Here is a 14,169-nt window from a genome sequence, read left to right on the forward strand (position 1 = left end):
ACTCCCCTTCTTATTCCTGGCTGATTGTACTCTACAGTTCATCAGTCAGAAATAAGAATATTTTTCGGGCGAAATGTGAAAACATTAAAATATATTCCTGACAGAGGTAGGGATTATGCGGGATCCTCTATTAAATTTCCTGGTAACATATTTGTATAACATTTTACAACTAAAGGAGCTGTGATCAGTTCGAAATAATTATTTCATTATCCCAAAAACTATAATTTATTATTCTCAATTCAATGACGTAAGTATTTTCTTTTTTTTGATAAATTTTAATTTTTTTTAAATTTTAACAAGTTCAGGTGACCAAATTTTCAAGTGCAATAGTTACTAGAACTATTGATCCATTAAAAATACCCTGAGAGTGGTAATTAATATTCCCAAAACCTCTATATTTTTTTAAAAAAATGAGTCTCAGGTATCTCCGTAATCACCAAAGTAAATAAAAAAAATTTCTAACATCCCGCGCATATATTCACCCCATCTCTTTATTCCCTCTAATTTCTGGAATTACATTCCAGTAAAATACGCAATATTTTTTTCATGCATCAATGTATAACCTTTACCCCAAAACCGTAAAATTTCTCTCAGCACCCGATAATCATCCGTATTATCATTTCTGGGCCCAATTCCATTCATCTTCTCGCTACCCTAATTCACAATTCTAAATAGATTAATGTTTTACAAATTAGTGTAAATTTACAATGAACGAGGGTGTCCCTAGGGAATTTCGAAATTTAAATAATCGTCGTTGGTGCGCCTCCGAGATTGATTGGTAATTTTTCTCGGTATCGATATCGGTCGCCGCCCGACGTCTTTCTTGGTGCCCAAGAGTATGCTCTTCCGGTGGGGGGGTGTCGGATTATCGGGTCGCAATTGCGGGGCGTGTGTCACCAGTCGCTTGCTGACACTTGACGAACATTGAAGTTTTTATAAATATTTTTGTGAATGCGTATCTAAATATTTTTGTGAGTGCGTGTATAAATATTTTTGTGAGGATTTTTTTCTTTCGATTGGTGAAGGATGTCTCAGCACGGATTACTAAGCAAGGTGTCCCGATCACCAAATGGGGATGAGCCTATTTCCACCGGCGGTGCTTTTACCGGTAAGTCCTTTTTTTTTTTGATTATTAAATTGCATTAAATATATATAATTTTGGCCGTGGGGTATTTGAGAGAAAAAGAAAAATGTTTTTTTTTTGTGATAAATTGGCTCGTCTATTTATGGCGTAATAATTTAAATATTTTGATTTGGCTATATCCAAGCCTGGTAGATTTATGATTAACAAAAAATTTTTTTTTGTGAGTTTATTTTCCCCTTTTTTTTTCTAGTTATTAATTATTAGGACGGGTCAATTTAACATTAAACGTATTTACGGTGATATATGCTCAATGTTGATTTCCGATTGTGGTTAAAAAGGGGCGGCTCTAATTTTTGGGGGAATTGAGGGGTCCATTTATAATAAGACTGGGGAACAGGGGACTGCGGGGGGGGGCGCTACGTCATCCACTTCTTTCTTTAAGCGGGAGCGTGGTGAGTAGGGGACCGCGGGAAGGAGGGGGACGGCCTACGTCACCCGCTTCTTCCTCCTCCAGTGGTGCTTCTTGGGGAAGGCTTTATGGACCGGGGTTCTCTTCCGCTTAGTTGAGAAAGAAATAAATCTGATTTTTTTTTATTATTATTATTTTTGTTATTGCGAGCAACGAAGTCGAAGAGTTTCTGGCATTCAATCCCTTATTTCCTTACTGATGATTTTTCTTGTTATTTTATTTGTTGAAAATAAAAAGAAACGATAATTGGTGGTTTTTTTTTCTAAATTAAACACTGGGGCTCAGTTGGGTCGTGAGTGAGTATTCATTGTTTATCACTTTCTCGTGGGATAACAAATGTAAAAGAGTGATTTTTGTGTTCAAATGCCGTTTGAATTGTTCGTTAAAAAATTTTTGTTTTATATTGCCAGTCCAGTGCAAAAAAACTGGACAAGTCTCAAATATTTACTCTTTTTACCATTAATTATCTCGTCAAATTTTGTTTAATTTATCACTCACGATAATTTATTCCCCTTCGTTTTTAATTTATTTTTTTGTTTTCTTAGGGATTCGCCCCGAATCGGGGTATGGATCGGGTCGACAGACGGCTCGTCGGTCCCGTCGATTCACGCCCGGGGACTGGATAAGTCGATTATCCATTTGTCCTGATCTCGCCCAGGTGCCGGGCGTCCTCGAGGTTCCGGTCGTCGACGAGGATCCGGACGTCGTCGTGGATCCGGACGTCGTCTCCCAGAATCCCGACAGTCGTCGGTGATTCCGTCTGACTCAGGTGTTGCTCCATAGTTGGTCAGTTGATCCCCCTTTTTTTTTTTTTATCATTACCCTCTATGCTGTGTGGGGTGTTTATAATCTCTTTTCTAGGAATCTTTCCTTTTCTTCTCCCTTTTTGTTCTTCGTTGACGTGTGGTCATTCAGGCGTTGTCCGTCTGTTACGTCGTTCGTTTGTGGTTTGTTTTATTGTTATATAATGGTGTTATCCGCTGGCGATCCGATTGTGCGGGTGTTGGAGGATCTTATAGAGACAGTTCCCTTCGTTGGGTCCCTGATTCGTGGTGGTTCGCGATTTTATGATTTCCCCGAGTTGTTATTAGAGCCTCTTCCCTCTTGGGTTCCACGGGAAATTTTTGAGTACCGCGTAGCTCTTACTCTCCCCGCCATCCGGTCTGGCCAATATTTTGGGTTGGGGTTGATCGATCTCCTCAATAGCCAGCGACATTCTACTGAGATGACGGGCCATCCTTTCTGGATTCCAGGTTTTGAGGTTGGGGATTTTGACGTAGTTCTCCCGGTATCTTTGGTAAGTTTTTTTTTTTCTCTTTTTTTTTTATGTTTAATATTTATTCCCCTTTGTTGTTCAGGAGTCCTTTCCCTGGGAAACCGTGCAAGAGGTTACTGAACTCTGGCTTACCCTGACGGTGGAGGATTACTATCGCGTCCCTCTGTTCTCCCATTCTGCCCCGTGTCTCCTGTTTAACCTTCTCTACGATGCTTGTTGGGATCGTGTGGAGAGTATCCTCAGGATGGGGATTACTCGTGAGGTTCGGCGACAGGATAATCTGCGCCTATGGTTATCGGGTGATTTTTGTCTCCCCCGTCTCTTTATTGAGGGTCCTTGCCCGGTGGTGAGTTATCCTCCTTTTTTTTCTTGGCTGATGCTAAATTTGTGATATATTTTTTTCTTAGGCTCCCCGTATGTATCAATACGGGGATGATCCTCTGGAATATCTACGATATTTGTCCGGGGATCCTACTCTCGGGGAGGAGATTGTCGACGAGTACGACTGGTTTGCCTTCTTCGAGTATGTTCGTGGGGATGCTTTTGTATGTGTTTATTTTCCTTTTTTATTTGTCTCTCCTGATCATGATCCTCGTTTTTGCCAATCTTTTATACTTTGTTTTTTTTTTCTAGGATCGTCTTCGCGGTGTCTAAGGCTGAGGGAATCCTCTTTTCTCCTGATGCGGCCATCGTACCCGGTTTTACTGCGTCCAGGATTTATTTTTTTCTTTAATTTTTTTCTAAAAATATTTTAATATATGTTTTTTTTATTTTCTAAAAATTTCATTGTTGTTTTTTTTTCTTTCCCCATCCAGCTCGTCTCCAGTTCGGTTTCCGGAGTCAACTGCTGCCAAATTAGATGATGCCCCTTCTTCAATTTTGGTGAGTTATTATTTTATTTTATATCCCCCTTTTTTTTATACCGGAAATTTTCGAACAACGGGTAATATTTCGTCGTTTCGTTTTTTTTTTCTAATTTCGGTTATCGGGGCGGTTTTCGGTTTCCCTGAGACGCGCTTTCTTTAGTTTGTCGCGGTGTACAATTTTTGATTTTTTTTCCATTTGGATATTCACGTTGTTGTGATCTAAAATTTCTAGAATACGGTATGGTCCTTTCCAATCATCGTCCCTTTTTCCGGTTCTGGGCTCTTTTAAGAGCCAAACATATTCTCCTACTTGAAGCGGTATTTCCCTCACTTTTCGGTCATAATATTTTTTTGATCTTTGTTTCGATTTAATGAGGTTTATCCGGGCTTGTTCGCGTACTCTTTTTAGTCCTTCGGTTAATTCTTGGAATAATACGCGATAGGGTTTGCCTCCGATTCCCTCGATCGACCTTGCTGAGGGTACGCGTGGTTTTACTCCGAAAACTAGCTCGTGAGGGGTGAATGCCGTGCTTTCGTGTATGCTCGTATTATACGCAAACATCGCCATATCTATCCATTTGTCCCAGTCTCCGCTATCTCCAATTTGGGTTTTCAGAAATTCGGTTAGGACATGGTGACTGCGTTCGAGGGATCCGTTTGATTGGGGGTGGTAAGCGGTAGTCAGACAGTGGCGAATTCTAAATAATTTACGAAATTCCGCGGTGATCTGATTTGTAAAATTTGTGCCTCTGTCCGACAAGAGGGCCTGTGGCGCGCCGAATGTACATATTAATCTGCGTGCGAGAGCCCGTGCTACGTCTTCCGCTCGTTCCGTTCTCAATGGCACGGCTAAGGCGTATTTCGTTAGACAATCCTGCATTGTCAATAGGTATGCATATCCCCTGTAGCTCCTGCCGGAGGGCTCATAGATGTCCATAGACACCTTCTCGAACGCGTCGATTGGTGTATCAGTAATGATCATGGGGTGGCGGGCCTTCTCCCTCGTTAGTTTCTTGCGTTGGCAGGTTTGGCAGAGGTTCACGTATTCTCGGACCGTTTGGGACATGTTTTTCCAATAGTATAGGAGTTTCACTCCGTGTAGGGTTTTGGTGATACCTTTATGTCCTCCTATCGTTGATGTATGTTTTTCTTCAACGATGGAAATGCGATCTTCCGTAGTCGGTACTTCGAGTAATCTTGCGCATAATATTACTTGTATGTTGGTTCCGCGTAATTTTTCCTTCAGGGTCGTTCTGATTGTTCTTCGTGATCGTCCCGATAGGCAATCATAGTCGTGTGCCATTCTTATTATTTCTATATTTTCGGCTGTTATTAGTTCGAGACATATTTCTAGGGTTCGTTCAATGTTATCCTCGAGGACTTCTGCCTCTGAGTCATCTTTAATGACCAGGCCAAATCCCCATTTGTCGGATTTCCTTATTTTAATTACCTCTCCCGTTTGACACCGTTGTGACGTCAGTTCTTCCGCCTGTATCCATTCCTTTTCGATTAATACCCTAAGGCATGCGTTATCTGGCTCTCCGGATGCTGGGAGAAAAAATGCGAAGTTTTGTTTTTCTTCCGTCACGTGCATTCGAGAGTGTCGGACATTCTCGTTGTCTTCTTCTTCAGAAAGTTGATACTCTGGTGGCTCTTCGTTGTCGACGAAAGGGGGGTCTTCTCCCTCGCTGTTATCAGCGTCCGTCGGCGGCACCCATGCATCGTAATTTGCGTCATCCAGTGGTTCTCTGTCTTGACTATTGTCGATCTCGTTTCGGTTGTCGAGTGTCGTCTCGTTTCCCTCGTCAGCTGTTGCGTTATCTTCTTGGTAGTTTTGTCGACCCATATCTTCATCTGACGTTGGTATTGGCTCTTGTGTGGGGTCGAATATACTTCCGGGTTCGCTTCCGGGGTTAGAGCTCTCTCTTTCTGTTTCCGGTTCTTCATTTGGCTGAGGAGGTTGCCTGTTTCTTTTTGGGCGTTTTGCAATATTTTCCTCTTCTGTAGATATGTCGTTATATGGTGTCAACGACAGCCTAATTACCGACCTTTATCGGTAATCGATTTTACGCACAACGAATTAAATCTATGTCCTATCGTTACGCGGTTTGTCGGCCTGGTTGATACAACATGGCGAATGTATAGATAAATGTGATAACGTGCTCGATATATAATCCGATATTATATTAATAATCTTAAATATATTTATCATTTATTGGAGTGATTGTTTCTGCTCTCATTATTTCCTAAACCTCCAACAGGTTATGGGCCCAGAAAAACGAGTTGTTAGTGTTTAAAAGACGACTTGTAAAAGTGAGCAGCGTGGTGTGATTTCGTATCCCGGGAAAACCGTTAACGATACATTTTTTTTTGTTTTTTTGGCGTACCGAAGAGGGAAATCATTTCAATTAAGATGTCGAGCACTACGAGAAAATTTGAAAAATTAACGAAAGACAATTACGATACATGGGAGTTGCAAATGAAGGCAACACTAATTAAGTGTGAATTATGGAGTTATGTGAATGGATCCAGAGGTCGACCAGCAGAGACTGAACCATCATTCGCCACCTGGACTATAGCAGATGAAAAGGCATTTTCGGAAATTATTTTAAGTATAGACAAAGCGGTATTAAAACACGTGAAAAAGTGTATAACGGCCAGAGAAGCGTGGCTTAAACTCAAGGACGAGTTTCAATCAAGCAGACCGGCCCGAAAAGGGTTGTTGTTAATGCAGTTAGTGTCACAAAAAATGAAAGAAGGTGAAGATCTGAGAAAGCATCTGGACGGTTTTATAGACACTGTAGATAAATTAAGCGAAATTGGGATGCAAGTAGATAACGATTTAGTTACATTTTTGATGCTATGGAGTTTACCGATGTCATTCGATTCTTTTCGTCGGGCAATGACAACGAGGGATGAAATACCGTCGCCGGAGGTGGTAAAAATCAAAATCCAAGAGGACTACGAGTCGAGGAAATACATCACAGAAGAGGAGGAAACGCAGGATGTTATGTTCGCCAGAGGGGCGCGAAACTCACGAAGAGGATCGGTTTTCCGACATTATCGAGGTCAAAATAGAGGAGGACAGCAAACTGGTCAAGATAGAGGAGGACAGCAACAGATTTTTAGGCGGTCACAACCGCAGAGCCAGGTATCAGGTGGGTCGAACTCAGTCAATGGTTGCTTTATTTGTGGAAAACTTGGCCATAGAGCTCGTTTTTGTTATTCCAGGTTTCCACAGTCACAGTCGGTCCAACAGTCACGCCATTCAGCAAGACAAATAGTGGAAGAGGAGCAGAGAAGGGAAAATTGTTCTGGGACGGGCAGTCATGCGGATTTGATTGAAGAAATTGCCTTCTACACTCAACCTAACAGCGTGAAAAATTACTGGTGTTTGGATAGTGGGTGTACATCTCATATGGTATCATCCAAAAACATTTTTGATTCATATTCTACTGTGAACAAACATTTAAACTTAGCCAATAATGATATTACGAATATCAGCGGTGTAGGAGAAGTGAAAATGATAGTAAACAATGGCAATAACGATCAGAGAATTAAATTAGAGAAGGTGTATCATGTTGAAGATTTAAGAACTAATTTGCTGTCAGTTTCCAAAATCACTGATAGGGATTGCGAAGTCATTTTTAGAAAAAATGAGGCAAAAGTAAAAGACAGAAATGGAAGGACCCTTATTGTAGCAGAAAGAAGAGGAAATTTATATTATGTTGAAGATGAAGTTGAGACTGTTGGTGGGGCCGATGTGACTGATACTTGGAAACCTGAAGGATCGATGGAATTATGGCATTATCGACTTGGACATTTGAACGTGGGTGATATGAAGAAGATGGTAAAGGAAAACATTGTTCACGGTTTGAACTTCAACGGTGGAGATGAGATGGAAAGTTGCGAGGTTTGTGCTAGTGAGAAGTTAACACGTTTACCTTTTTCGTCGACTGAGAATGTTCGCACGAGAGATGTTTTAGAGATCGTGCATACGGATATTTGCGGTCCGATGAGATGTGCCTCCATTTCCGGGGCTAGATATTTCGCAGTTTACGTAGACGATAAATCTAGGTGGATCATGGTAGATTTTTTGAAGGAGAAGTCGGAAGTGTTAGAAAGTTTCAAAAGATATAAAGCAAGAGTAGAGAATGAAACTGGAAAGAAGATCAAATTTTTACAATCGGATAACGGAAGAGAGTACTGTAACGGAGCTTTCGATAAATACTTGGATGAACATGGAATTCAGCGACGTTTGACAGTACCACGTACACCGGAACAAAATGGTGTTGCTGAGAGAATGAACCGTACCCTTGTTGAGATGGCACGATGTTTATTGCGACAGGGGAGGATGTCGCCGATTTTTTGGGCTGAAGCTGTTAATACCGCAGCTTATATTAGAAATCGTTGTGTAAGCAGATCGTTGAAAGGAGAGACGTCTTACGGAATGTGGAAAAAGAAGAAACCTACTATCGCGCATTTTAGGGTTTTCGGATGCAAAGCTTTTGTACTGGACAAAACACAGAAGGGAAAATTTGATTCCCGAGCCGAAGAGTGCGTTTTCGTCGGCTATTCAACGGTATCTAAAGCGTATCGTCTGTGGAATCCAAGGAGCCGCAAATTAATTGTGAGTCGAGACGTTAAATTTATGGATACGTTCTATTTTTCAGATTTTTTCCAGGATTTTTATAACGAGCAGAAGAATGAGATCGAGAATTTACCTATGGATACATCAACGGTTAAAGTAACTTCTATTTTGGAGCAAAAGAATAATCCACACGACAGAGTTGCGAGCCCTCGACAGAGAATTCCGAGTGCTTCATCTCGTCGTAAACCGGGTAGACCAAGAGTTCAACGTACTGGTTTAGTAGGAAGACCCAGAAAAGTGTATTCTCATTACGAGGAGGATGAAGGAGAAGCTGAGGATTTGCAAGTACCAGGTGATATCGTCGATGGAGTTTTCGACGACGATTCAGCAGCACCAATAAATGAAACTAATACCGACGAGTTTGTTAATTATTCAGTATTATCAGAGCCCGAGACCTGGGAAGAAGCAGTGAAGTCGGATGACGCAGTTTCGTGGCAGGCAGCGTTGGAAGATGAGTTCTTGTCGCTAATTTTTAATGAGACATGGAAGCTTGTCGATCGTCCTGCCAATCGTAAAATCATAAAAAATCGATTGGTGTTTCGCACCAAACAGGATGGGGAGAGAGAAAAGAAGAAAGTTCGTTTGGTAGCGAAAGGGTGCTCACAACTTCCTGGTTTAGATTTCACGGAGACATATTCTCCGGTAGTGAAGGCTACTTCTATTCGTCTCATGGCAGCTCTAGCAGCGGAAAAAGATTTGGAGATGCATCAAATGGATGTTGTTACTGCATATTTAAATGGTCGTCTTGAAGAGACGGTCTACATGGACACTCCTGTACAGCTAAGGGAGGTAGTTGAAAAAATAGTCGTTGGTAAACCAGTTGGTCTTAATAAAAAGGTGGTTACAAACGAGAAAATAATTCAAATAGCTAAACAGTGGCGACAGGCATTGAGTGTTAAAGAGGATTGTGTTTGTTTATTGGAAAAAGCACTCTATGGACTGAAGCAGTCAGGTCGTCAATGGTATCGGCGTCTGAGGGATGTTTTGCTAGGGATGGAACTAAGTTCGTCACCGTGTGACCCGTGTCTCTTCTACCTCAATAACGTGAAGGGCTTACTGTTGGTTACAATTTAGGTTGACGACATACTGATCGCTTCAGATAATTTAGGGTGGATTCAGCATATCAAGACGGAATTATCACGATGTTTCCGAATGAAAGACCTAGGTAGAGTCAATAAGTGTTTGGGGATCGAGTTTCATCAAGATAATAAAAATCACTGTGTCAGTTTATCGCAAGGTGATTATGTGGACAAACTACTGGAGAGATTTGGTATGGTTGATTGTAAACCCACCAATACTCCAATTGAAACTGGTTGCGTTTTAACGCGGCCTGATGTACTTGATGAACAGTTGATGACAGAGTTGCCGTACCAGAGTCTGATCGGAGGGTTACTATACCTAGCTATCTCGACACGACCAGATATCGCTTTCGCGGTGAGTTTCCTAAGCCAGTTTAATTCATGTTATAATCAAACGCATTGGAAAGCTGCGAAACGAGTTCTAAGGTATCTCAAGGGTACCAAGGACTACCAAATTTGTTACGTCAAGAGCGATCAGGAGCTTCATGGCTTCGTTGACGCAGATTGGGCAGCTAATCGTATGGATCGTCGATCTTTTTCGGGATATGCTTTTATTTACGCATCGAGTCCGATTAGTTGGGAGGCCAGAAAGAAAGTTATCCACAACGGACGCAGAACTGATGGCGATTTCGGAAGCTACACGAGAAGCACTCTACCTTCGAAACTGGATGCAATCCATCGGCCTACAATGTGATCAGATCAGACTTTGGAATGATTCACAGAGTGCTCAAAGCAGAATCAAGGGTTCTACGACGCACTCTAGGTCAAAGCATATGGACGTTCGTCACAATTTCGTCAGGAAGAATTTAGATAACGGTTCCTTGTCATTGGAATATATGTCGACAGATCAGATGCCGGCTGACATTCTTACCAAGGGATTGACGTATTCAAGTCATTTAAACTGTTTAACGTTGTTGGGCATTGAAATTGTTTAATCAAGTTGTATGTTACAGGAATCGTATTACCGCAGTCTGCTTTGAAGGGGAGGTGTCGTTATATGGTGTCAAAGACAGCCTAATTACCGACCTTTATCGGTAATCGATTTTACGCACAACGAATTAAATCTATGTCCTACCGTTACGCGGTTTGTCGGCCTGGTTGATACAACATGGCGAATGTATAGATAAATGTGATAACGTGCTCGATACATAATCCGATATTATATTAATAATCTTAAATATATTTATCATTTATTGGAGTGATTGTTTCTGCTCTCATTATTTCCTAAACCTCCAACAAGATATTTCTTCGAGTCGGATTTTTCGCGGTCGTCCTCTTTTTCTTTTACCTGCTGGTAATTTCGAGGGCCGTTTTCGTATCCCTGATTTAACAGGAATTTTTCGTGGGCGTCCTCGCTTCCTTTTTGTCGGGCGGTTTTCTTGGGTTTCTATTGGTTGACCGGCGTCTTGGCTTCCGTGTGAAGTCGTTCTAGGACCCTTATATGGTTCTTCGTTTACTGAGACGACTCGGCATTTTGACACGTGTGTATCGACATTCCCTGTTCTGACTTTAATTACGTCGGGCGAAAGGAGTGCGATAACTTCGTGTGGTCCCACCGTGTGATATGGTGAGAATTTCTTGTGCCATACCATATCACCAACCTTTATGTCGACGTAAGCTGAGACCGCTTCAATCCCGGTCTCGCTTGTGTTCCAATCTGTCGGGGGAGTATTCACTGCAACAATGTTTTCCCCCCGAGCGATATCTGGTCTATCGCCGCGCATGATCAGTACTTTGTGATCTGACCATATTTCTTCGATCACACATGGTCCTATTCTTTGGCCACTTGGTCTGATAGTGTACCATATCGCGTCCCCGACCTCTACGTCCCAAATATGCGCGTTCATTCCGGCTATGACTGCGACGGTTTTCTCCTGAGTGACTTCTTCTGTCTCCTCAGGTATCGGGTTTCGCGATAGCGCGTCCGCGTTTAAATTTAACTTTCCCGGTTTATATTTGATTTCATAATCGTATTCTTCTAATTCATTTGCCCAACGACGTAATTGGGCCCCTGGGTCTTTTGTTGACCTCAGCCACACTAGTGTTTGGTGATCGGTTATCAGGGTGAATTTTCTTCCGTATAAATATGGTCGGAATTGCCTAATCGCGAATATTATCGCTAGGAGTTCCTTTTTGTAGTTGTATAGTTTTTTTCTGGTTTTGTCATTACTCGCGAGGCATAGCTTATAGGCAGATCTTCGCCTATCTTGCCTTGGCGGAGGATTGCCCCGACCGCATAATCTGATGCGTCGGTCGTGACGATGAACGGTCGAGAAAAATCTGGATGTCGTAGTATGGGGTATGACGTTATTTCTCGGGCTATTCCTGTGAATGCATTTTCTTGTTTTTCTCCCCATTCAAAGGGGACCTCTTCTTTTAATAGTTCAGTGAGGGGGCGTGCTTTTGTCGCAAAATTCTCCATGAATTTCCGATAGTACCCCGCCAATCCGATAAATTGTCTAATTCCCTTCCTATCCTTAGGTTTTCGATATTTTAGGATGGGTTCTATTGTTTTGGGGTTAGGTTTTATTCCCTCGTGGCTGACGCAATGCCCCAAAAAGGCTACCTCTTCCCTTAAAAATTCACATTTAGAGGGCTGCAGGCTCATTTGTGCATCATGGAGTCTGTCCACGAACGATTTATATTTTTCTCTATGATCTTGTAAAGTTTTTCCATAGACGACTATATCATCCATGTAGACAAATAAGCCTGCCCCCTGTAGTCCGGATAATACTACGTCTATTGACCTCTGGAAGGCTGGTGGACCGTTCGCAATGCCCATTGGTATTCGGGTATAATGATAGTGTCCTCCCGTGGTTGAGAAGGCTGTTTTGGGGCGACTCTCCGGGGCTAGAGGGATTTGGTGGAATCCGGATACCAAATCGAATGTTGAGAAGTATCTCATGCCCCCTAATTGGTCGAGTATATCCGTGATATTGGGTAGTGGGTATGCGTCCGCGACCATTTTTTCGTTTAGTCGACGAAAATCGACTACCATACGCCACCGTTTCTCTCCGTCGGGGCGTGGTTTTTTCGCAACCATCCACGCTGGCGAGTTATATGGTGAGTCAGAGGGTTCGATGATACCGGCTTTCAGCATGGTATCTATTTCTTCTTTAGATTTGTCTCTGATGTGGAAGGGCAGGCGGAATTGTCGGACTACGACGGGTTCGTCGTCTTTTAGTTTAAATTGATATCCCGGTATTTTGGCTTCTTTTAGTTTTTCGTGATCAAGCTTATATACCCAAGGATTATATTTTATTAAGTTTTCTGCCTCTTCCTGCTCTTCCTCATCCAGACCTTCCAGCCGGAGTATTTCCATTATTTTGTTGGTTCTCTCCGACCGGTTTTCCGAACTCTCTGATTCGCTGAATGCTTTAATTTCCGCTTCCGTTGCAATTGACTCTTATTCTTCTAAGTCGACAAATGGAATTTTAAATCGTTCTTCGGTTTCCCGGGTATTGTACGCGTATGAAAAAGCTACACCTTCCCTAGGTTTCACTATCGCATCCCCGAAGTACACCCCTGATTTGATGTCCCTTCGCGGGAGGTAACCGACTTCTGCGTCGAATTTACCTACTCTGACGTAGACTAATTTAATTGTCCTAGGCGGAAGGGAAATTGATTCCGTATTTAAAAACGTGTGTATCCCCTCCCCTATTGTAAGGGTGTCTTCCCCGTAGTCAATTTTGACTGCCCTGCTTTTCAGAAATGGCCTGCCCAGCATTCCATCTTCTGAAAGGGGAAAACTCGAATCGACGACATGGAATTTGTCTTCGATTCCTTCTACGTTCAGAGTTACGTACCCTATCGTTCTCGATTTCCCCCGTGTAACCCCTTTGATAATTATTATTTCTTCACGATTTATCCTTAATTCCGGACTGAGTTTGTCTGATCGTACTAGATTGACATCAGCTCCCGTGTCTACAAAGAATTTCCCCTCCCTTCCCTTCATTCGATCTACCTTTAGATGTACTTGGGTGGGAGGTATGTCCATTACGCGGAAATTTACATGGGCCGTTTTATATATTGTCTTTTTCTGCGCTTTTGACTCGCCCATGTCTTCGAGTCCTAGATCGCGCAGCTCTTCTGGACTCGTTTTTAGTTTAAATTTTGGCTGGTACTCGCGACCGCCTCTTGGTCATTCTTTGGGTCTTCTCTTTTTTCTTCAGTCGCGATTTTATTCATTGGACGTTGTTGTTTTTTTATTAGGTGAGCGGGGGTTCTACAATCCCGTGCATAGTGCCCCGGTTTGGCACATCTGTAGCAAACGTTATCGTTGGTGTTAGGTTTCGTCACCCGTTTGTCTGACTGTTTTCCCCCTCTGTACTCGGGTTTGTTCTTTTCGTTTCGGACTGCGCGTTTCTGTCCGTCGGATTTTGTGGAGTTTGTGAACCTGATGTTCATTGCTCTCAAATCAGCCTCAATCGCATCATCATCGATTGATTCGATTCTTCGAATCTTCCCTTGCCCTGGAGACTGCTTTGGTTTTGCATGCAGCCTCCGTAGCTGCTCAAAATCCTCGGTTTCTTTTATTTTCGACTCGATCGTGACCGCGAGTCCGACGGCCTCGTCAAAAGATGCCGGAGTCAGGGGAAACATCATGGTCTTGATGTCTCTTCTGAGTCCGGCGAGAAAGGCTTCCCTCATATTTAATTTAATACCGTGGATCGTGATCCCGTAATCTGCCGTCGGATCCGTGTCAAGTCGACTTTGTGCTTTTAATTGAAGAGCCCTGAATCGC

Source organism: Diachasmimorpha longicaudata, chromosome 9 (genome assembly GCF_034640455.1).
Source record: "Diachasmimorpha longicaudata isolate KC_UGA_2023 chromosome 9, iyDiaLong2, whole genome shotgun sequence".
NCBI classification, from domain to species: domain Eukaryota; kingdom Metazoa; phylum Arthropoda; class Insecta; order Hymenoptera; family Braconidae; genus Diachasmimorpha; species Diachasmimorpha longicaudata.